This window comes from Vicugna pacos, chromosome X (assembly GCF_048564905.1).
Source record: "Vicugna pacos chromosome X, VicPac4, whole genome shotgun sequence".
Taxonomy (NCBI): Eukaryota; Metazoa; Chordata; class Mammalia; order Artiodactyla; family Camelidae; genus Vicugna; species Vicugna pacos.
This window is the reverse complement of record NC_133023.1, coordinates 82401827-82425896: the sequence shown is the minus strand read 5'-3', so window position 1 is coordinate 82425896 and position 24070 is coordinate 82401827. Positions and strand designations below refer to the sequence as shown.

The 24070-nt window shown below is 38.2% G+C and overlaps 1 non-coding gene across 1 annotated transcript; it reads right to left on the bottom strand.

Annotated features, from left to right (window-relative positions):
* Positions 1-2850: 2850 nt before the first annotated feature.
* TRNAV-CAC (transfer RNA valine (anticodon CAC)) lies at positions 2851-2924 on the bottom strand. Its single transcript has one exon. It is a non-coding gene; the product is annotated as a tRNA-Val (tRNA).
* Positions 2925-24070: the final 21146 nt, after the last annotated feature.

The window sequence follows — 24070 nt, the reverse complement described above, 5'->3', positions numbered from 1 at the left end:
TTAAATGGAGTTAGTGAAGATTGAACCCTGGACCTCATGCAGGAATCCTGTCTTTGAGAGGGATTTTTTTCCCTTTCAGATTTAGCCTTTCCTCATGTGTAAGAAACACCTGCTAAGAAGATCAGATTTGATAACAGTGACTTTATCAGGTTTTCCTTAATCTTTTCTGATACTTGCCATTTCAGGGACTATTTCTCAACCCCATCTGTTTGTATTGTACCAAAGGACCTGATAAGATCAATGAAGATAATGTATAAAGCAGCATTTTGTAAACAGTGAAAATGTTTTAGGAAGATAAGGCATTATTATTCTTCATTCCTTTCATAAATATTTATTGAGGGACGATGCTGTGCCAGGCACTGTGCTAGGCACCGTGCTAGATGCTGGGAAAATAGTATATGTTAGATATAGGGCAGACAAAAGTGCTAGTCCAGGCTCTCACCAAGCTTTCATTTGCTTTAGTAAGTATTCCCAGTTTCGCTGGTTCCTCCCCCGACCCCGTGATTTGTGCAGATCTCCATCATAGTACTTATCTCACTATAGCATGACACATCTTTGTTCATCTATGTATCTCTTACCTTGTGGGCTCCTCAAAAGCAGAGGACCAGGCCCATTAGCTCCTTGGTATCTATGATGCCTGCCTTGCATATAGTATGTATTTAATTAATATTTGTAGCAATGAGTCAGTTAATGCATGGTGGTTAACGTTGGCCCTGAAACCTTGGACTTTCTTTCCAGACCCATAAAATTGGAAGTGACATGTAACATTATATAGTTTAGCTGCTTTTTAATTGTGAGGAACTTGAGCCCCAAGGATATGCTATATGACTTTGGGAAAAGCAAATTATCATTGTGTGTCTCAACTGTATTCTCAACTGTAGAGTGGAGATAAGAGAATTTTAGAGCTGAAAGAAATTTCACAAAGGTTTCCTCATCCAAATTGTTCATTTGAGAAGTGAATAAAGAGAGACCTAGAAAGATTAAGCAACTCATCTAAAAGCAAATTGGTTGAAGAACCAAGAGCAGGTCTTAGGACATCCATAATAATTCTCTGTAAGTCCTGGTAGTATCACAAGATTTCTATAGTTACAGAGAAAGAATAGATATGAATGCTGTGGTTGGAGTATAAATTAGGGCTACCATTTTGGAAAAATTATTGGCATTATCTACTAATAACGCACATCCCCTACAAACCAGCAATTCAACTCCTAGTATTACACTCTAGAATTCTTTAACATGTACATAAAGAGGCATTAACAGAAATATTCAGAGAAGCTTTGCTAATAATAGTAAAAAAAACTAAATGAGATAAGAAACAATCCCAGTGTCCATTTACAGACTGGATTAATAAAATAAATTGAGGCATTTACATACATTGTAGTATGATATCGCAAAGAAAACACATCTCATAAAGATAATATTTAGTGAAAAGAACAAATCCAGAGGATTACCATCTATAGAAAGTTCAATTATGAGCAAAGGTAAGCTTTACACAATAAACAGCAGTAAGAGATCAACAAATACAAAATACTGAAGGGCCTAGTGCAACATCAATGTTTGGCCTAGAAAAAAAAAAAAAGAAAGAAAAATAAGGAAATAAAACAAAGAAAAAATAAATAAAACCAAAAAAACCCCCAAAATTTAAAAGTTAAAAAACAAAAATTTTTAATCAAAAAATAGGAAAATAAAAAAAAAAAATCAAAAAAGATATTCAGCCTAACCAAATATCACCAGTTTAGAATGAACTTGTCAGATATAAGAACAAACCTAAAGCTTCACTTTTAAAATTAATTCTTCTACACTTCCATTAGTTAACATTTGGAATCAAAATTTTTATTGGTTTTTTTCGTTCAGAACAGAAACTGTTTTTTTTGTTTAAAAACACTGTAAGCTGCTCGATTGCTTCTGTGGACACTGAACTGCACATTTGTGAAACTAAATAGGTTATTCACTGTCAACTGAGGTCAGAGCAAAGACAATATATTTTTAGGATGCTTCAGTTTTATTTAGTGTTTTCCTCTTTACTACACTGTTTAGATTCTTTTTTGTAGAGGATGGGAGATGTTTTGTCATGCATTTTGGGGGAGTTTTTTCTCCCTGTGAAATTCTGAGGTGACAGAGTTGACATTCCATTTTTAATTTCAGACTCCCAAAATGTAAAACATTCTCAAAAAGAACTTTTTCTTGAAAGGGTTATGGCCTACATGAAATTAAATGCTGGAAAATTAAATTCAGTCCTTGAAGATTATTTTGTTTCATGTTAGAAATACAAGTACTCCAAATAATCCAAAAATACTAGAATGTTTATTTAATCTAATCTATACTACTTGGCCTTCCTTGGATTTTAAAAGTTTTATGACATTCATTAGTCCAATAAGTATATAATTTTCTTCATAGACTTATTTAGTGAACACACTCTTTAATATACATATCCTTTATCTATTTTCCTATTTAACTATTTGATGTTCATAATCATTGTACTTGTACATAAACTTATCAGCTCATTTCTGTAACTATGATCTATTAGTGCAACATTTTATTTTTGCAGTGATAGGGGAATTTTTAGTCCACATATCTAGAATGCTTACCTATATTTGAAAGAGAATTTTGTGATATTCATATTAATTCCAAATGCTGTGCCTTGGTCATGCACAATTTCAGAAAAACTGAAATGATACTGATGTAGACATTGTCTATTCATCCTTCCAACAACCTAGACCAAAACCAAATAACAGATTTGCCCCAAATATAGCGTCCAAAACCAGGCTTCTAGCATCTTTGTTGGGCAGTGGGTTCATAGGGGTTGTGAGTATGCTTTCTAGGTTCTTATTTATTTACTTATTATTTTCATGGCGGAACAGGGGATTGAACCCAGGACCTCATGCATGTGAAGCAGGCACTCTACCAACTGAGCTATACCCTCCCCCCATGAGTATGCTTTCTAATTTATGTATTCATGAAAGATTTCTTTAAAGGTATCTAATATTTAATAATTAAGAATTACAATCATCTGGATGCATTTTGTAAAAAAGACTATAATATAATGATAATTCAAGTTGTAGCCCATGCCTCCATTTCTATTTTCTTCTTCACATACCTCAGCCAGTTTTTTTAAGAGGCCCCATCCACTGTGCCCTCTCATATTCTGCACTCGAGTGCTCCTTGGGACTGGTTGTCTAGCCCCAGCAGCAGGTGCCCCATAGCACCCTTCCCGGTCAGGTTCTGCTCCGGCTAAGACTTGCCTAGTGTTTCTTTGGGCCCCACATACACTCCTGGCTGACATTCAGATAGGCATATGGATGTTAATAGACCCTCCTTTGGTACATGTTATTCCTAAGAAGATTTAATGAGCTGAGCATATTAACATTTAATAGCTTAAACACTATTCACATTTACAGTGAACTCCCTGGAGGTAAAAGAAAATTTATGCAGGAATTAGTTGATTGCATTTAGGAAAAGTATTACTGTCTACCTGCTCATGTTTATGAGCCCAAAGACATAGAGTCAACTCTTGAGGCAACCAAGGACATACCACATAATGATCCCCTCCCCCTTTTGTGGTTTTTGTTTTTATATTGGAAGCTCATGACAAGAGAAGTTCTCTTACAGTGGGAGATCTGTTGTTTTGAAACTCATAGGTAGTGAGAGGACTTCAAACTTAAATGTAACCATCTGGTAATAGGAAGGGTCTACTGTGAATATTTTATTGGTATTATTAGAGGTAGTAGAAGTAGAAATATTATTAATAGGTATTAGAACAATGGTGGGGGGCAATTTTCTAATTACAAAGATGGCAGTGTTCAGTAGCATAGGAACATGGGTGTTGGACTCAAAGAACACTGCTGTTCAGTCCTGGGGCCTATTTCATAGTGTTGTTAAGAGCATCGAATGAGATAATGCCTGGAAAGTACTTAGCACATTGCCTTGCACGAATGTACTCAATAAGCATTCTACATAGCGTTTTATTATTATAGACACCAAGTTATTTTCTTTATCTGTAAACCTTATTTATGGATGTATGTACTTATCTGTCTTGTATCAGAGTTATTTACATAAAGGCTAAACTACTGAACTAAGCTCCTTGTGGGGAAAACATGCTTGTCTGATTCTTACACTAAACACAATAGGGCCTTGCACACTGAGGTGGCACTAAATCACAGTAGCTATCAAGTATTTTTAACCGTGGCCCAAGGCAAGGTATATATTTTACATCATAACCAAATATATAGAGACATGACTGAATTTAGAAAATTTTGTAAGACAAACCTTACTATGTACAATGCACTCTGATATTTATTTTTCCATTCTATTTCGTTCCAGTGAAAAAGTTATCTCATCTTGACCCACCAAATTGACTACTGGGTCTCATCTTGTGGTTTGGAAATCCCTGGGCTAGACCACGAACCTGCCCAGCAAAGGTGGTGCTAAGGTTAGTGGGAAGCTAACAGAAATGCTGAACAGGGGCCACATGGCAGCTGCTTTCAGGACACTAGGTCTAAATAGCAGAGATGAGGCAGATCATGAACACCAGGGGTGGGGAGGAGAGAGCTTTGACTCGGAAATGCTGAGGATTGCAAGTAAAAGCATCCAGTCCAGAGCTGGGTCATTCTAGCAGTCCTACCTAAAAAGAAAGGGAAAAAAGGAACAGGGATGAATTCCCTGGAAAGGAGGCTGGCAGTACAAAAGGCCAGGTGTGCATGGGTATCTCTCGTGCTCCAGGAACTCTCTTTTTTCCAGATTTTTCTCTTCCTATCAAAAATAACTTGGGAGTGGTTTTTTTTTTTTAAAAATCCTGAAAAGTGAAAAGACTATAAAGTTTGCATGTGTACACTTTAAAATCCTATTTAGAAAGGATTTTCTAATCCTTTAAAATCCTAATTTTAAAATCCTATTTAGTTGTCTTGTCCTGATTCAGTGGATTCAAAAACCCTCTCCCTTCCTTCCTGCTTTTTCCATTAGTCTAAACTTCACCTTTTCTGTATTATTTTCTTTGAACACAATTTTGGTCTAAGAGCTTTTGATTCTATAGCCTCATAACTATTTCAAGGTCCAGACCATTTTGGAATCTTACCTGCAGTCTTACGGTTTCAACTTTCAATTTCTTTTTGCTTCCATTTGATCCTTCTGCACAAGCTTGATTTTTGTCATTCTTTCATTCTCTGAGTCGAGCTATTTGTTGGACAGTTATTATATGCTAGACATAGCCTACCTGCTGCTCAGGTGGCAGTGATCAGAAACAAGTGCCTTAATGTTGGAAAATGCCATCTCGGCTAAGGTGTCGACAATGAATGAGTGACGGGGAAGGTGTGTATGCAGATAAAATTTTTAAAGCCTTATGGTGTACACCAGAAATTGACATAACATTGTAAACTGACTATGCTTCCATTAAAAAAATATATATATATATAACTCTCATTTAGAGGGGGAGAGTACAGCTCAGTGATAGAGTGTATGCCTAGCATGCCCAAATGTCCTGGGTTTAATCCTCAGTACCTCCATTAAAAGTAAATAAACCTAATTATCTTACCCCCCCAAAAAAACCCCAAAAAGCTATCATTTATGTTGCACTTACTGTGTGTAAGCACTATTGTAAGGTTTTTACACATACTGTCATTGAATCTTCACAACAACCCTGTGTGGTACCTACTGTTATTATCCTCATTTAACCTGTGAAAAACCTGATGCTCAGAGAAGTGAAGAGAGTCCCCCAAGATCACACAGCTGGAATGTGACAGAGCTGAGATTATATCCCAGGCAGCTGTTCAATAGTACTGGTTAATCCCCCTCACTTATTTCTTCCTTCCTCCCCTCCCCTCAGGCAGCCTCCTGTTTGTTCACTGAATCTGTAACTCTGTGTCTGTTTTGTTGTGCTTGTTCATTTGTTTTGTTTTTTAGATTCCACATATTCATGAAATCATACAGTATTTGTCTTTCTCGATCTGACTTATTTCACTTAGCATAATACCCTCTAGGTCCATCTATGTTGTTGCATATGGTAAGATTTCATTATTTTCTATGACTGAGTAATATTCCATTGTATCTGTGTGTGTGTATGTATACGCACACATATACCACATCTTCTTTATCCATTCATGTATTGATGGGCATTTAGGTTGCTTCCATATCTTGGCAATTGTAAATAATGCTGCCATGAACATAGGGATGCATACGTCTTTTCTAATTCGTGTTTTTATTTTCTTTGGATAAAGCTGCCTGACAATGCTTGAATGAAATTGCCATCAGGTGCTGTGTATTTCATAGCCTTGTTGCTTTTCTTCCTCCAAGTGAGGGGTAACTTAGTCTCCCTCCTGCAGATTCAACATCTCAGTCCCTGGAGCAATTCTGATTTTAGACAGGAGGAATCCAGGCAGTTCCCACCTAGCCATGGGGGCTTCAGCACTGGGTTATCATTGTTGCCGTATGTTGTTTCCCATTTCTGAAATCTGGGCTTCTTGGCTTTATCCCATGTATCTGAGTCCTTATTTTGGAGAGATGGCTATGAAAATGCTTTGGAAATGTTAGAGTTTAATATATGTATGGTATCTAGCATAAGGTATGAGTACACAGTAGACTTTCAGTATATAGTAGCTTTGTTACCTGGAGCACAGCTTTGTTACTGCAGGTCAACCAAAGTCACAAGGAATTAAATTGTAGTATCTTTTCAAGAAGTGACATGCCCCTCTCCTCCAGAGATCTTTCTTGCCCTGTTCTCCACAGGGTGCTGCTCTCTCCGATTTTCCACTTAGACACATCTATGCTTCTTCCCAACCTGGTTCATCAGATGGACAATGGAATATTCTAAAAAAGCATGGATTCTGGAATCAGACAGATCTGTGTTTGGATTCTGGCTGTGTGACCTTAGGAAAGCTACTTAACTTCTCTCCAGTCTCTTCATCTGTAAGATTGTTAAGTACCTCATACCCTTTGGATGATTGAATTAACCGAAATGCATAATGGTGCCAGGTAATGAATTAGTATTTAGTAAATATGAGCTTATCTTCCTTTCCTTCCTTCTCCCATGTACCTCTTCAAAGCTGGTCTTAGGCCATCAGACTTCTGAAGCAGTTCTCATTTCACTGTCATAAAAAAGTCTCATGTTTCACCCAGTGTTGTGCTCTCAACTTTGAGCTATTTTATTCTTGTGCAGGCTAATGTGCCACATTAACTTTCAGACCCCCAGGATTTTGTGTACCTAATTATTGCTTGACTAGCTCAGTTAATATTAACTGAGAATTTACCTTGTGAAAGGTACCATAGGAAATATTAATCCACCTCACTCCTGACTCTTTACATTGGGCTGACTTACCTGCCCTCCTTTTCAACACACCCTTGTGGGCCTCTCTGAAGCCAGCCCCAGTAGCTCCCTGGCATTCTTGCCCCTAATTAGTCCCGATTTGATTTTATTTGATCTTGTCTCCTTGTTTTTCTCCTTTGGCTGTGTACTCTGATTTTGATCATTCCCATCTTTGGCCTCTCCAGGATTTGATCCTTTCCCTAACTTTACCTTTGGCATTTGAATTTTGGCTGACTGGCATCATTTCTGGCTCAGCTCACCATTTTGGGCCTGGAGTTTCCTGTTGCCTCAAGTGAAAGTACTTCCCTCTGGAATCAGTTTTTCTCAGCACTGGGTTCCTAAGGCTTGCTGAAGTCTGAATTCTGTCTAGCTGTGTCAGTCATGGTGGCCCAGGGTGAGGGTGGGGAGAGAGCAAGGGGGTGATAACATAGGGTGAGGGTAGGGTGAGAGCAGGGGTGTGATAACCAATGAAAATTATGTGACAGTTCTTGCTGCCCTCAGGGAGCACACACATACACAGAGCATGGAATGACTGGTAGGTATCTAGTAACATAAATACAAGTTAATATTAAAATTGTCTTCTAGTATTTTTAAAAATATACATCAGTTAAAAGTATCTTTCAGAGGTGACTACTCAATTTACAGTCCAGACACTCTTAGACATGCTGATTTAATATGCTTTACAGATATTTACAAAATAATTTCCTAATCAGTTTTTCCCTTAAAAATACTTTTGTAGCTCATTTTCCTCTTAAGACTTTATAAGTTGAATCACTTTACTGTACATCTGAGACATTGTAGATCAACTACATTTCAGTAAAAAATTAAAAAAAAATATTTTAGACTATGTTATTCTCCTACAAAGAAAGTCCTTTTGCAATAGGGTTAATGTAATGGAAACTTCTTAGCAGCAATGTCATGACTGTATTTTTTTATAGTGTATAATTTTCACACTTTCGTTCTACAAGCTGAATCCACACTCAAATCCGATATACTCAGTTCTATGAAAATATGGTCTTCAGGAATCTAACCTTGAAGAATGAATAAGGACTATTGTTCATATTACTATTGTATCATTCACTTTTACTTTTTTTTCTTTTCATCTACTGCCATAGACTGCAAACAGGCCCAGGCTAGTGGGGAAGCAGTGGAGCCTGAGGAACGATGGGAAGGAATAGGAGAATTTAACAGTCTGTATACTGGCTTCCAAGGATAAAGAAATTGAAGAGGAATGGGTGCTGGGGAAAAAAGCATTCCTAATAGTGTTGTGATATTGTGATTTCTAACAAGAAATATATTTGGTCTTCATCCCCGTTTCTGGAATAGAGCTGCTAAAATTCTTGAAATTTCCTGGGAGACAGCAATAAAGGTGTCTTTTGTTATGTTAATGAAGTGACTTTTGGATCTTGTCTAAGGATGAGAGTTTGTTGCTAGGAGAACCAACCACGTGATTAAAGGGTTGGAACTTTCAGCCCCACCCCTTGACCTCCTGGGAGGGGAGAGGACTTAGGGGTTGAATCAGTCATCTTTGGCCAATAATTTAATCATTCATGCCTATGTAAGCCTCCAGAAAAACCTAAAATGCCAGGGTTCAGAGAGTTGCTGCGTTGGTGAACAAGGGAGATTTGGGGAGAGTGGCCTGCCTGGAGAGGGCATGGAAGCTCCTTGCTCTTTCCCCATACCTTTCCCTATGCATCTCTTCCATCTGGCTGTTCCCTGGTTATATTCTTTTATCATAAACTGGTAATCTAGTAAAATCTAGTAAAATGTTTCTCCCAAGTTCTGTGAGTTGGTCTGTTAAATTAACTGAACCCAAGGAGGGGGTTGTTAGAACCTACACTCTAGCTGGTTGGTTGGAAACACAGGTGATAACCTGAAGTTTGGGTGGTGCACAGTCTTGTTGGACTGAGCCCTTAACTTGTGGAATCTTAGGCTATCTGCGTAGATACTGTCAAAATTGAGTTGAATTGTAGGACACCCATCTGGTGTTTGGAGAATTGCTTGTTGGTTTGAGGGACAAGCCCCACCCCACCCCACAAGATGAACATAAACACATATTGGAATTGGGTGCAGAACCCAAATTAAGTGTTCAAAGGGACACACAGCAAATCTCAATGCTGAAGAACATCCATATGCTGATGTTCAGAATCAGACAGGGAGCTGCTGTTGGTATGTTGAAGCAGCCCTAGTTCATAGGGTACAGGGAGCGTTTGGGCTCAGGTCAAGTAAGTTGAAGTTAGGGAAGGCACGAGCCACAAATTGAGGACCTGGACTACAAAGCAATAATCCAAGGCAGGAGGCCACTTTTCTAGACTGAGCAAACCCACTGGGGTTTAAAAGCAGAGCCAAGTGTGAGCGTGCTCAGGGTTTACTTCTGGTCTGCCAGCTTAAGCAGAGCAAGACTTCTCTCAACTACCAATCCTCTAGGTCTCAAGCCTTCTGAATCTGAACCTAACTGTCTGTTTATTGGGTTATTGTTTGCCCCTGTTTGGAAAGCCTCAGGGACTAGCAGGGCCAAGCTACAGGTTAAAAGTAGCCTTAGTTTGAGAAGTCTCATGGGGCTTCTGTCCATAAAAATCCTTTTTATGTACCACTTTCCAGGAATATTTGTATTGCTCTAGAAATATTTGTTAAGGATTCATTGTTGTTATAGTTAATTTTATGAGTCAACTTGGCTAGGCCCAGGTACCCAGATACTTGGTCCAGTATTATTCTGGATGTTGCTCAGAAGATACTTTGTGGATGAGACTAACATTTAAATCAGTAGACTTTGAGTAAAGCATGCTACTCACAGTAATGTGGGTGGGCCTCATCCAATCAGTTGAAGGCCTTCATAGGACAAAGAGTGACCTCCTTCCAGGATGGAGAAATCATGCCTGAAGTTTGACTTGAACTTCAACATCAGCTCTTCCTTGGGTCTCCAGCCTGTGGGCCTCCACAACTGTGTGAACCAATTTCTTAAATCAATCAATATATTTCTCTATATCCTATATATATAATATATAATCCCATATATAATATATATATGTAATCTTATATATCTTTTTATTGAAGTTTAGTTGATTTACTGTGTTGTATTAGTTTCTGGTATACAGCAAAATACATTTGCTGTTATACATATATATTCAGTTTTACATATATATATTCTTTTTCATATTTTCCATTTTAGGTTATTACAAGGTATTGAATAGAGTTCCTTGTGCTATACCAGGTCCTTGTTATTTATCTGTTTTATATATAGTAGTTTGTATCTTCTAATCCCTAACTCTTAATTTATCCCTTATATATAATAAGGGATATATAATTTATAATTTTATATATCTTATGTAAATATAGATAGATAGATAGATAAATAGATATCTTATTGGTTCTGTTTCTTTGGAGAACCCTGACTAACACAGTTATCTAATAAGAAGTTAAATGAATTTCACTCCATTGAAGGTTGTTATTTCCTTATGTCATGTTTTCTTCCAAATGATTCCATTAATAGCATCTCTACCCTTTTCCTCCACTTGGCTCTATTTATAATGATAATGGAAAGAAAGTTGCTGAGCTGAGAAACTTTATTTATTAACTACATTTTGAAAACATCTACTTTCAAGACCTGTTTGCTTTCAACATTAAAACTGACCAGAAACATAATGTGTGGAAAAGCATTCCCTTGAGAATAAAATGTTGAACCCTGAAGGCTATTAAAGGACATTGTGGACATAATTGTTTGAACTGATTTCAGTTTTGAAAGTTCTTTCAAACACTGGGAGGGGGACACATAAAAATGCAAGTGGTGATCTCACGGTTGACCAAACCTGCCTTCTGGCTTTTTAGGGAGCATAATGCCGTGTAGTTGCTTAGGGCTGTGATTTCTCTCAGGACAGATGTTATTTTCTTTTTTAGTTAGTTTGTTCTCTCGGGACAAGTTAATATTAAAATTCCTGTGTGGTCTTTGTTTTAAAATGCTTTTGTGTCCATCACATCACCAATACATTTATCAGCTGGAGAAATAGATTAGTATGAGGTAACTTAAATATGAGTGATTCTCCTGTGAATTTAGGTCAGATACTTTCTAAGCAATGAAGCTGCTAAATGTTGAAACTCCTTCTTCCCTGAGGGCATTTAAATCTTAGTTTTCATTGGACGTCTTCCTGGTGGCTGAAAGCTAGTAACTATGGACATTCCTAAAGCTATTTTCCCAAGTTTCTTGTATTTTTCTTTTCTTCAACTTCATGTTTGATCTTTCCAGCTGTTTATGTTTTGATTAAATGTTTTGTAAATATTCAATTTCCTTTATCATGCTCAGTAGAAAATTTGGATTTTGTGGTTAGAGACTACTATATTTATAAAAAATTATTGTTTTACTGTGAAATTAGAGTCACCAATTAAAATTTACTTTTGTATTCACCATAGTATATTAATGATGTTCTTAACTGGGCTACATACACAGCCAGCACCTAAAATTGTCCTTGAGAGGACACTCAACAAATACTTCTTCTATTAACTTCGTTAATAAAACCCAAGCAAAAGTTGGTGGTAAACAGAATAGCAACCGCCCTATGCAGAAGAAGTGCTCTTTTAACAAATACCATTATATCCTCCCCCTCTTACCCCATTTACTACTTTAAAATACATACAAATAAGGTTTTCTTGTTTTAGTTCTTAAATTAAAACTTATAAAGAAACTTTGGAAGGATCCACAGGAAATGAATATTAATGATTATGTGGGATGGGGAGGTCCTAGGTAGATAGGACAGAAAAAGTCCTTTTAACTAGATATGTATCATTTTATAATTTTGTGCTTTTTAAAAATTTTATTTATTTTTTAAATTCAAGTATAGTCAGTTTACTATGTTGAGTCTGTTTCTGGTGTACAGCATAATGTTTCAGTCATACATATACATACATATATTTCTTTTCATATTCTTTTTCATCATAGGTTACTATAAGATATTGAATATAGTTCCCTGTGCTGTACAGTATAAACTTGTTGTGTATCTGTTTTATATATAGTAGTGTAGCAAATCTTAAACTCTCAATTTATCCCTTCCCACCCCCTTTCCCCCCGGTAACCATAAGTTTGTGTTCTATGTCTGTGAGTAATTATTTGCTTTTGAATCATGTGAAATTGTTCATTATTTAAAAGTTGAACTAAGGAAAAAAAAGAAATTGCATAAATGAGGTGGATTTACAAGTCCCTTCCCTAGAAGTAGCCACTAAACTAATACAGATGCGTCCCTTTAGATGACATTTATGTTTGGTGACTGTATTTGGATAGCTGTACAGGAGGAGCTATAATATTAATAAATTTCTGATGGTGTTTAAAATATCATATCATTGATAAAACTTATCATTTTAAATTGCCTCAAGCACTTTTGAAACCGAGTGAATCATTTTACAAAGTGTAACTTAAAAGTAGATATGTTTATGCAAAATTTTGATATACTTTTAAGCTTATTATAATAAGATTCTATTTATATAGCTGCCTCAGTTACTCATTTCTGCATAACAGATTACCCCAGATTTAGGGCTTAAAATGTTTGATTTGCTCACTAGCCTGTGATCTGGCAGTTTGGTTAGGGTTTAGCTGGGCTGAGTGTCAGCAGAGTTTAAGCCTGTGGTTGGGCTGATTCATTTGTCTGGTGATGGTTGGCTGGCTGTCAGCAGGGATGATGGAAGTATTTGGGCCAAGTGTCACTCACATTCCAGTAGGATATCTTGAACTTCTTCACAGTGTTGCTGGGTTCCACCAGCAGCAAGAGAGAGCAAGCTCCAATGCTTAGTGCTTTTCCAGCCTCTGCTTGTGACATTCTTGCTCACGTCCCATTGGCCAAAGCTAGCCACAGAGTCAGTGTGGGAGGCCAAGCTGAGAGTCACTGTCTTGAAGGACTGTAGGCAGGCAATGGGTACAGGGAGATGTGATTCAATGAGGGGCCATTACTGTAACAATAATTGCTATAACTTCTAAAAGTATCCATTATTTCCTCAAAGCATTTATAGTAAACGAACTCAACTCATGGTCAGGCAATTCTGTATACAACTGAGACCTAACGATAAGTTATTGATACTGTTCTCTGATTTAAGGCTTTAGTACACTTAATAATATTATGTAAAAAACTACGACATCACATCACTGCCTTGCTCCAAAATTTCCCATGACTTCTCATTACAACTAGAATAATATCAAAATTCCTTGACACTGACCACAGGCCCTAAGTGATTTTGTTTTTAATCCACATTTTCTTGACATCATGCTGTACCACTCAGTCCACAGTTTACTGTCCTTCAGCTATAGTGGCTTTTGTCCTGTTCCTTTAATGCATAAAATTCTTTCCCACCTCAGGGCCTTTCATTTGCCATTTCCTCACTGAAGTGACTTTCCTTCAGATCTTTGTTGGGGTGGCTTCCTCTCACTATTCGTTGCTCAGTGCAAATTTTACTTCTTAAAGAGCATTCTTTCCTGACCATTCCTTCAGGAATCGCTCCTCCCATTCCAGACCACTCACTATCCCATTTCTTTGTTTTATTTTCTTCATAACACTTCTTTTTAAAAATTAATTAATTAATTATTTATTTGCATAACACTTCTTTCTAAAGCTTTTAATTTTTTAATGAAGTATAGTCAGTTTACAATGTTGTGTCAGTTTCTGGTGTACAGCACAATGTTTCAGTCATACATGAATATACATATATTTGTTTAATGTTCTTTTTCACCATAAGTTACTACAAGATATCAAGTATAGTTCCCTTCACAACACTTCTTATTGCCTTATCTTACTCATTCAATTGTTTACTTGATTATTGTCTTACTCCCTCTACTAGTATATAAGCTCTTAAAGGGGTAATGGTCTCTTCTACACTATGTAAAACACGTGGTAGGTACTCAATAAATATTTGCCAAATTAATGAACCAGTTAACTAAAGGCCTGGTATACTCAGTCTTGATCCAGAAATTTGCCTTTATGGTGAGTAGGTTGGATCTTCTGTATGATCCTTTCCAACTCAAAATTTTTATCCTCGTTCATATAACTCAATTTTTAGATGAAGTTTGAACAGGGGGAAAAAGCTGTCTATAACAAGGAATGTGGGAATGCATAAATAGTCTATATATTAATTGTTTCATGTTGGAAAAAAGTCTGTTTTAGTGATTTTTCAAATACTTTAAAAAATAGGTAAGGTTTAGAAAGAAGAATGATACTGCAACTTTAACTGAAAAAAATTAATAGCCACTCTTTTAGTGTATCTACACCCAAGTATCTTTAAACAAACTTTTTTGATGTTTGAGATCTAATTGACATATAGCATTATGTAATTTAAAGGTATATAACATGATGATTTGACATATACCCAAGTATCTTGAGTAAAAAATAGTATAATTTTTTTTCCTTTTCCCCTGAGAATGCACCAGAATACCAACATTTTCATCAAAATGATGTAGGCTCGATTCTGCAGGATCAAATTCCATCTCTACTTCTTAATACCGGTGAATCCTTTGGAAGTTATTTAACCTCCTGTGCTTCATACAGCACTTCTGTGAATTGAGGACACCAGTGGCACTTACCTGATAGGATTGTTATGAGGACTGAATGAGATACTGCTTCTTAAGGGCTTAGCACAGTACCTGGTTCCGCATTGCACTCAACAAATAGTAACTCTTGTCATTAAGAGTAGTCGGGAAAACAGCAGTGGATTTCAAACCAGAGAATGGTAAGTAAAAAGGTAGGTTGGATTGAGGACTGAGATGAGAGATTTAGATGAGCTCTGAACCTTTCCATCATGCCTGAGGCTATACTGCTAATTAGCGTAGCATTACAGTTGGCCAAGATGGGTGTGGCTGCTTAATGGAGTAGCTCCTGGCTGTACATGTTTTATTCGTAAAATTGAAATTAAATTGAAATGTGATATCCTATATTGTGAATGTATGAATACAGGGTTTATACCCAAACTCTGATTTAGGCAGTTAAAGTGCTTAGGGCCTGACTCAAAAAGAAAGGCACTTTTAAAATCATTTAAAATCATTTTAAAATCATGTCAGGTAGATAGATCACATTCTGAATCTTTAATCCCTGAGATGAAATGGCTGGAATGAAATTCCAAGAGTAACCTAATCATAACACAGTATAGCCTCATTGATGTGGACTTCACTGATTGAGAATCTGAGAATAGTTAGACTGAAATTGAGATTTTGTCCTTACAATGGAAAAATAAAAACATTGCCAAGAACATCAGTATTATAAACAAGATTGTATCAGGAGAGTATACAGTACTTAAAGGAATAAACACCGTTGAGGCACTCTTTTAGTTAGTCTATAACAAAACATAACTACTAGTGACTTGAGTTAATAAATTAAATCAACAATATTTGCGTGCTCCCAATGTGCTGGGCTTCATTTGAGATGCCGGGATTAACTAATTAGCAAGACACACCTCCGTGGGGCTTATATTCCAGCATGAAGGCAAATAATGATTTACATTAATGGGAAAATATTATTTGAGTACAGAGTGCTTTGGGAATACTATGGACATATTCATTCTAGTCTAGGATATGAAGAAGGGTCTTCTGGAGAAAAACATTAAACTGAGGCCAGAAGAATAGTAGAAGTTGTCTGGGAGAAAAGGACTTGGGAATGATGTGCAGAGACAGAGGAAATAGCATGTGGGAAGTGTTGGATGCCTTACTTGGCCCACTGTCTTTTTGATTAATAGAGTGAGTCTGTCAAGGGTTTCTACAGACTCTTTGCCAATCTAATTTGCATTTCTCTATATACTTGAAAGTAATGCAATTGTTTTTCTTCAGAGTATTCATGGGATTCCAATTCATCCCAAATTCAGACAAAGCATTGCCATTATTTAAAAATGTCTTCTGTTCTAAACTTAATACGCTCAGTAGGTCTTTCTTGCTACCTGTTTCTCTTCTGATTGGTCAGAAATGTGACAGCTGGTCTTTCATGTGCAGTCTAAATCCTTTAGAATTTTTGGATCTTCTTGCACTGTAACATGTGCTATTGTATCATATTACTACATAATGCCATTGTAGTTTATTGGTGGTACTTAGCAAAACCTTTAATGTATAGACTATAAAAAATTACCACATTTTCCCATGTTATTTTTCGTGCTCAAATGGTGTTGTGTGAGGGGCATACTACTGCTGGAGACCATTTTCTGATGCACATATATCAAATTATATAATTTCAGGTTACTTCAGGTCAATAAACCAGAAGTCTAGTCCTGCTCAATGCAGTAGCCACTACCCACATGTGGCTATTGTTGGAATATGGCTTAGTCCAAATTAAGATGTGTTGTAAGTGTAAAATACACACCAAATTTCAAAGACTTAGTACCCCCCAAAAGTAATATGAAACATCTCCTGAACTCTTTTTTGTAATAATTACATGTGGAAAAGATTTTGGCTTTATTGGATTATATAAAATGTTATTAAATTAATTTCACCTGTTTCTTTTTACTTTTTAAAATGTGGCTATTTGAAGATTTAAAATTGCATACCTGGCTGACATTTGTGGTTCACATTCTATTTCTTTTGGCTGGTACTGCTCTAGACTTCCTTATTTTGTGTGTGTTAGCAGAGGTTGAGGCTAGCCCGAAGCCGTGGTGGTGTGGCGGTTAGTGGCATGAGGAGTCGTCACTGCTGGTTTCGGCCTTTGGATCGAATGGGTTATGGAAACATATCAACAACTGTGGATGCAGCAGAGACTTCGTTGGGGAAGAGGGATTGGAGAAAGAACCTTGACTAGTTGCTGTTGAAGTCCCACCTGAGGATAAGAGGCAGAGAGACCCCTAACAATATCATGTTTATGAAACGGGGACCATCGTTCCCAAGGAATTCCTGCTGCTTACTTTACTGTTGAAATCTCTCCGCAAGCCCTCCAGAAGGAAATACAATGTTACATCAGAAGAAAATTAACCTGAAGGAATAGAAGCTATTCCTCCCTAATCAACAAAATTCCTCTGTTCACATTTACTATTGCCAAGAATAAAGGCAAACCCTGTTTGCAGTTCTCTAGTGCTTTTCATCTTGGAGTACCTTAGTCACATTAATTCACGATCCATCCCAATTTGTGAAATGTTGAATAGTGAGTGTTATTATTGCATTTACAGATTAGAGAAGTCAGTGGGTGGAAAAGACTTTCCCAACTTACGTAGTATTGGGGAGAGCTCACCTTCCAGCACCAAAGAAGGGACATGGAAGGCCTTTCAAAAGTAGTTTTGAAATCATATTTGATATCTAATTATTTTGTCTGCACTCCATTCCAGCTTGGGTCTCGTGATTTCTATGAGTTCTAATGTGCAAGAAGTAGCAATTTGAAACTGGTAGGTGACATACTTAGATCTGTATTTGAGAAAAATGACGCTATTTTATACAGTAATATCATGGTAAAGTTTTAAAAAGGCATCTTAAGTTTAAAAATTCAACCCTTGCTCTGGATATGACTACTTGGAGAGTAGTTCCCTGTGGGTGTAAGTGCTCCTTATCTCCTATGTTGAGTACAACTCCAGTGATCCTGATGTTTTCTTGTTTCTCACTTGGAGGTGACCTCTTTTCTTACCCATTGTTCTTTTGGTGTCTCCTCTGGCAACTAAGTCTTCTGTGAGTGTATGTTCCCCAGAGTTTTCTTAATTGTTTCCATTGTTTTAACTACCATTTCTTTATAAATATATTCTAATTAACTGCTCTAGTTCTGTATCTCTAGTGGATTTAGTCCTATCTAGAAATAACATGCTTCGGGGGGCCGATGGGGATGCAAAATGGATGGAGATCAAAAAGTTCCAAACTTTCAGCTATAAAATGAAGTCATGGGGATGTAATGTACAGCATGGTGACTATAGTTAATAATATTGTACTGCGTATTTGAAAGTTGTTAAGAGATATCTTAAAAGTCCTCATCACAAGAGAAAAAAGAAATGGTGATGAATTTTAATGAGATTTATTGTGGTGATCATTTCACAATGTATACAAATATCAAATTACTATGTTGTATACCTGAAACTAATATAATGTAACGTGTCAATTAAAACTGAAGAAAAACAATTTTAAAAATGACTTGGCTAATATATTACTCTGCATAAAAATTTCACTAAAGCCTTTCCTCTTTATTAGGAAAAAAATCACATTATTTTCATCAAGGCTCAGTACAGAAAAATCAGAAAGTACAGACAAGTAAAAGAATATAATAACCCCCATAATCTTATACAGAAAAGGATAAACACTGCTATTATCTCAATGTATAGTTTTCTAAATTATTTTCTCTGTATGTATCTATATGTGTCTATTGTGGGGGAAGGTATCATAATACTGTTTTCTAACCTATCATGAACCTCTTTCCATTTTAACACATAAAGTCATGTATCATTTTTGAAAGTGTGTGGAGTATTCAATTATATACTCATATATTTAACCAAATTCCTGATTTGGAACTTTATTTCCAATGTACTGATTTGACAAAAGGATTTTGGGGTGGGAAGGGGGAGGTAATTAGGTTTCTTTATTTATTTATTCTTATAGTAGGTACTGGTGATTGAACCCAGACCCTCATGCATGCTAAGCATGTGCTCTGCCTTTGAGCTATACCGTCTCCCGCTGATATGAGAAAGAGTGATTACGTGAATTCCTGTTGCTTGTGTCACACACATGACACTTATCACACATGCTTGATATAGTGGTTACTTGAGCTTTGGCATATCTCCTCAAAATGATTTTATAAATTTTGAGAGCAGATCTTATATTTCTTTGTGTCTCCCATAGAGTTTACATTGGCCTTGCATATGGGAGGCATTCAATAGATGTTTGTTGAATGAATGGAGAGATGAGGTACTCATCCTGAGGCAATCACTGATCTGCTTTCTATTGCTATAGACTCATTTTCATTTTCTAGAATTTTATATAAATTGCATCATACAGTATGTACCCCTTTCGGTGTGGCATCTTCCACTCACTTAAGATAATTATTTTGAGTTTCATCCAAGTTGTTATGGATATCATGTTGTAGCATGTTGGGGGGGCGACTGACAACAGTTATGCACTATTTCTTGTGGAAGCCTGCCAGTGAAGCCTCTCCATTGCAGAGAATCTCCCTACCTGTTTGATCTCTCCTCTTGAATATCTCACAGTCAAATGGAACATGTCTAAAATGGAACTCTTTATGCAGTGCAACCCCCCACCCCCAAAAACCCTCCTCCAAAACCTGGTTGCTCCAGTCTTTCCCAGGCTAGTAAATGATACCATCTTTCATCCAGTTGAATGGGCCTTCCTAGTTGCTGGGTCATCCTCTTGAATATATCTTTGATCCATCATCCTCTTTTCTGTCTCTACAGCCACTGCTTTGGCTTTTGCCCCTATCCAGCTCAGAGAAATCATGGTGAGTTGAAAACATACATTGCCTCTTATCACTTTTACACCTAAAACCCCTTAATATATCCCTTGCACTCATCCTACAGGTCTATTTTTCAAACCTTTTGATTCCAGAGTTGCCAGAAACTTTTAGATTTCTAACCCTCCAAATTTGAGCTCCTGTAAGAATTAAGTGCATAGGACTTGTGTTGAGAAGTCAGTTCTGCAACCATCTGGACAGAAGAGGGCAGGGTTAGAATCATCCCAGAATCCTGCACAGAAAATAGAGTTAGTGTAGTTTATGGCTTGTATCTCCCTTGATGTTAGAAAATCTGTACACATCCTTTTCCATCCTTTCCTGCCCCTGACTCTTCAAGCTCGCTCTTGACCTTTCCTTGAAGCCCAGTGAAGAGCTCACTTATCTAACTAAGGGGATGGAACATGTTGGTTTCTTTTCATTTAGCAAGTGTGTATTTATTTATTTATGTATTTAAACACACATCACCTCCCACGTATCTATCTGTCTATCTATCTATATGTCTATCTATCTCTCTCTATATATATTCTGGCTACTTATCTGGTCTACACAATTTTGTGAGCCACAGGGGACTAGAAACCTTTCTCCTTACTCTGTTCCTTATTTCAAGCTATGGAGCAAGGAAAGGGCTAAGCAGACACCCTGTGGACTCTCCATAAATACCCATGACATTCAGTCAAGGGCCAGATGAGTGTTTCAAAGAAACACAAATTGAGCCAAGAGGCCAAAAAGATGTCCTAATACTTTTCAACTTGTTCTTTAATCAGAGTTAATGCAATCGAAATCCTTTTAGTTTCACATCTATTAGGCACACAGCAGACTGGCAAATGCTTCTGGATGGACAAAGCCTCAACCATGGCTTGGTGCTCTTTGGTGTGTGTGCACATGTCCAAGCATGTCCACATATGCCTCTGTCATCTCTATCTTGCTGACTTTCTAGAAATCCATAATTAAATGGGTCTTGTCCAACCACTGGGGAGCATGGTAGGCAGAATTCCAAGATGACTTCCAAGATTCTTGCCCTCTGGTCTACACACCCTGTATATTCCCAGCCCGTCAAGTGTAGTCCAGACTTGTGGATCTGCTCTGGGATCACTCCGATGATTAGATTATATTACATGACAAAGGTAAAGAGATTCTGAAGATGTAATTAAAATCCCTTCAGGAGAAGAAAGATGTTCTCCGGCTGACCATGGCCAATTAGCTCTGTTTTAAACTGATGATGGAGAGTGATAGACTCGAGAGCCTGTGGATGCTGAGGGTGTCAATCCTTTAATAACCACGAGGAACCGAATACAGACAACAACCTGAATGAATCTGAAGGAGGACTCTGAGCTCCTCAGGTGAATGCAGCCCAGTGGACAACTTGATTGCAGCTTTTGTGAGATCCTGAGCAGCACAGCCAGCTCAGCTATACCCGCACTCTGGACCCCCCAGAAACTGAGAGAATATATGTGTGTAGTTTTAGGCCAGCACCAAGTTTGTGGCAATTTGCTATGCAGCAATGAACAATAATGCAGAGGATACCCAGCTGGCATTTAAATTTCTTCCCGTTATGTTAGTTTGCTAGAACAGTCATAACAAAGTACCATGAACTAGGTGGCTTAAACAATAATAAACAGAAATTTATTTTCTCACAGTTCTCATAGAGGCTGTGTGTGCATGATCAAGGTGCCTGCAGGTTTGGTTTCCTCTGAGGCCTCTTTCCTTGGCTTACAGATGGCCACCTCTTCCTCTGTCCTTACAGGGTCAGTGTACATGCACGTGTGTGTCCCGATCTCCTCTTCTCAGAGGGACAACAGTCATGTGCGATGAGGGCCCACCCTAAAGACTTTATTTTAATTTAATTACTTGTTTAAATAATTTATCTTCAAATAACATTACATTTTGAGGTACTGGGGGTTAAGATTTCAATATATGAATTTTGAGGAGGGGTGCACAGTTCAGTCCATAATAGCCATCATTGTTTTCTATATTCTTTTCACCAGTTATAAATTGTTTTGACTTCTTTTCTTATTCCCTGAGCCTCTGTTACATCTTCCCATTCTTTAGATTTTTACTGTACTATTGGTATTCCAATTTTTTTCTATTGAATTTTATTTATTGGGGGTAGTAATTAGGTTTATTTATATATTGTTTTAAATGGAGGTGCGGAGGATTGAACCCAGGACCTCGTGTATGCTAAGCATGCACTCTACCATTGAGCTCTACCCTCCCCCACCATGTTTTTTTCTAATTCTTGGCATTTTTGGCTACAGGTTTAACAAGCAGCAATCTTCATGATTACACCCCTAGCTTCTAGTGACCAATCAGTCTGATATTAACAAAAACATCGCCTTACATTTGTATGTGGTTTTTATAAGGTACTTTCACATGACTTTTTAATTTTTTTTAAACCTAGAACAATGCTGTGAGGCAGATCAGGCCGATATCATTACCCCTAAATTCAGGAAGACACACTTAAGAGAGCTGATGGGGCTAATTTCATGTCACATAGTTCCTGTCTTCTGACTCCAAGTCAATTGCTCTGTCCACTAGATTAACTATTCAAAGCCTCTGAATCCAAAGAGCAACTAATTCCTCCTGAATAAGTGTCTTTTTAATGTATCTTAGACCTATCTGGTTGTTTACCCTTGCTATGTACCTTGAAGTGTTTTCTTTTATCTTCAGTTGGGGCTGCTAGGTCCACACCTGATTATCCCGTTATCCTGTTATTTCTGTTTGAGAACTTCCTGTAAAACTACCCTACTTGAACTTTTATGGCAGAGATGAAGAAATTACTTGGATGTATATCAACTCTGTTGTATTTACTTATTTAGTTTTAATGTATGTGCCAGATTTTTCATACACCCTGAACTCAATTGCTTTAAACATATTTCCTCAATGAGATTGTCAACTCCTGTGTGGTACTTTCCATTTAATAGGCATTTTGTGTGCAATATTTGTCGAATAAGCCTGGTGGAGAAGCCAATGAATGCATTCCTGTTAACAGAGATGGACTGTGTTGAATTCACTGACAGGTAAAAGATAATAATGTAAATTCCACGTGCATTTGGAATTCTTACCTTTTCACCAGTTTGATAAAGCCTAACATTGTGATGATATCGTTAGTTCTAGCAAGTTTTTGAGTATCTGATCATTTTCAAAGTTACCTAAAACTCACTACTAGAATTTCAGCGTATGGAATTTGAAATACTAAGTCAGCAATGTTGATAACTCAGATGCCTGATCAGTTTACTGGTAGGCACAGGAAAACATGAAGAACAGTCCCCACAGTTACCCCCATCACTTTGAAAAACAAACAAAAACCAAAAAAGCAAACAGTGAGTAAACTGGTTGCTAACAGCAAGCACCCATTATTTTTTCTAGGAGGAGTCTGGAATTATAAGTAGAAGAGGCCAAGGAAGAGATGTAAGAAGGTGGCCCCAGGCCGTAACCGTCAAGAAGGCAAAGAACGAATGGAAGATCTCCGAGGGGGAAAAACAGGCTTGACTGGGGTTTTTGTTGGGGGCTTGGCGGACAGAACTGGGAGGAGAAAGTCAAGATTCTGACTTAGAATAGCAGTTCCACCAGTTTGGAAGCAGCCTTGCACCGTGGTTTAAGAGCTCGGGCGCTTGAATCACACTACTTGGGATTCTGGGTCCTGCTCTGTCCCTTACCAGTTGGGTAACCTTGGGCGACTCGTTTGACCTTTACGCCTCAGTTGTCACTTGTAAAATGGAGATAACAGTACCGTGGACCTTGTGGAGTAGCCTTGAGTGAGAAGTGAGTTAATAATTCAACGCTGGGTTCTTAGCAGAGTCTCGGTTAAATGTTAAAGTGCTGTATTTGTTATTCTTCCTCTTTCTTAATCGCCCATACCTCCCGGAGGGAGGAGGAGCGATGAAGCGCGTGCCGCATCCGAAGAGTGATGAACAGTTGTGTGACCGCCTGGTCAGGCTGATTTTGAGGTGCGCGCCCCACCGAGGTGAAGCGGTTTCGAGGGCACACTTTGTGCCCCGGGCCTCCGTGACCGAGAGGGGCCGCGACAGCGGCGGGCAGGAGGCACCAGGGGGCCTCCTCTTGGCGGGCGCCCTGTGTCCCTGGTTACTTGACAGTTTTCACCTCTTTGGCCTCCTGTGCGCTAGAGGCCATGTGTGCTCAAAGCCGAGCGTCCCGGTTTCGGAGGCGCGACGGCCACTTGGGGGTCACCCCGCCTCCGGGCCCCTCCTCGCCACGGTCCGGCGACCGCGGAGGAGTTGATCTCGCACCCTCCACACGGTCCTAGCCCCAGCTCCCCCGCCTCCCGCGCAGGCGCCGCCGGGACCACCCCCGCCGCCATGTTTCCCCCGCTCGCGCGCTCCCTCCCCTCCTCTCCCCTCCCCTCCCCTCCCCAACTGGGCTCCCGCCCCCCTCTCCCGCC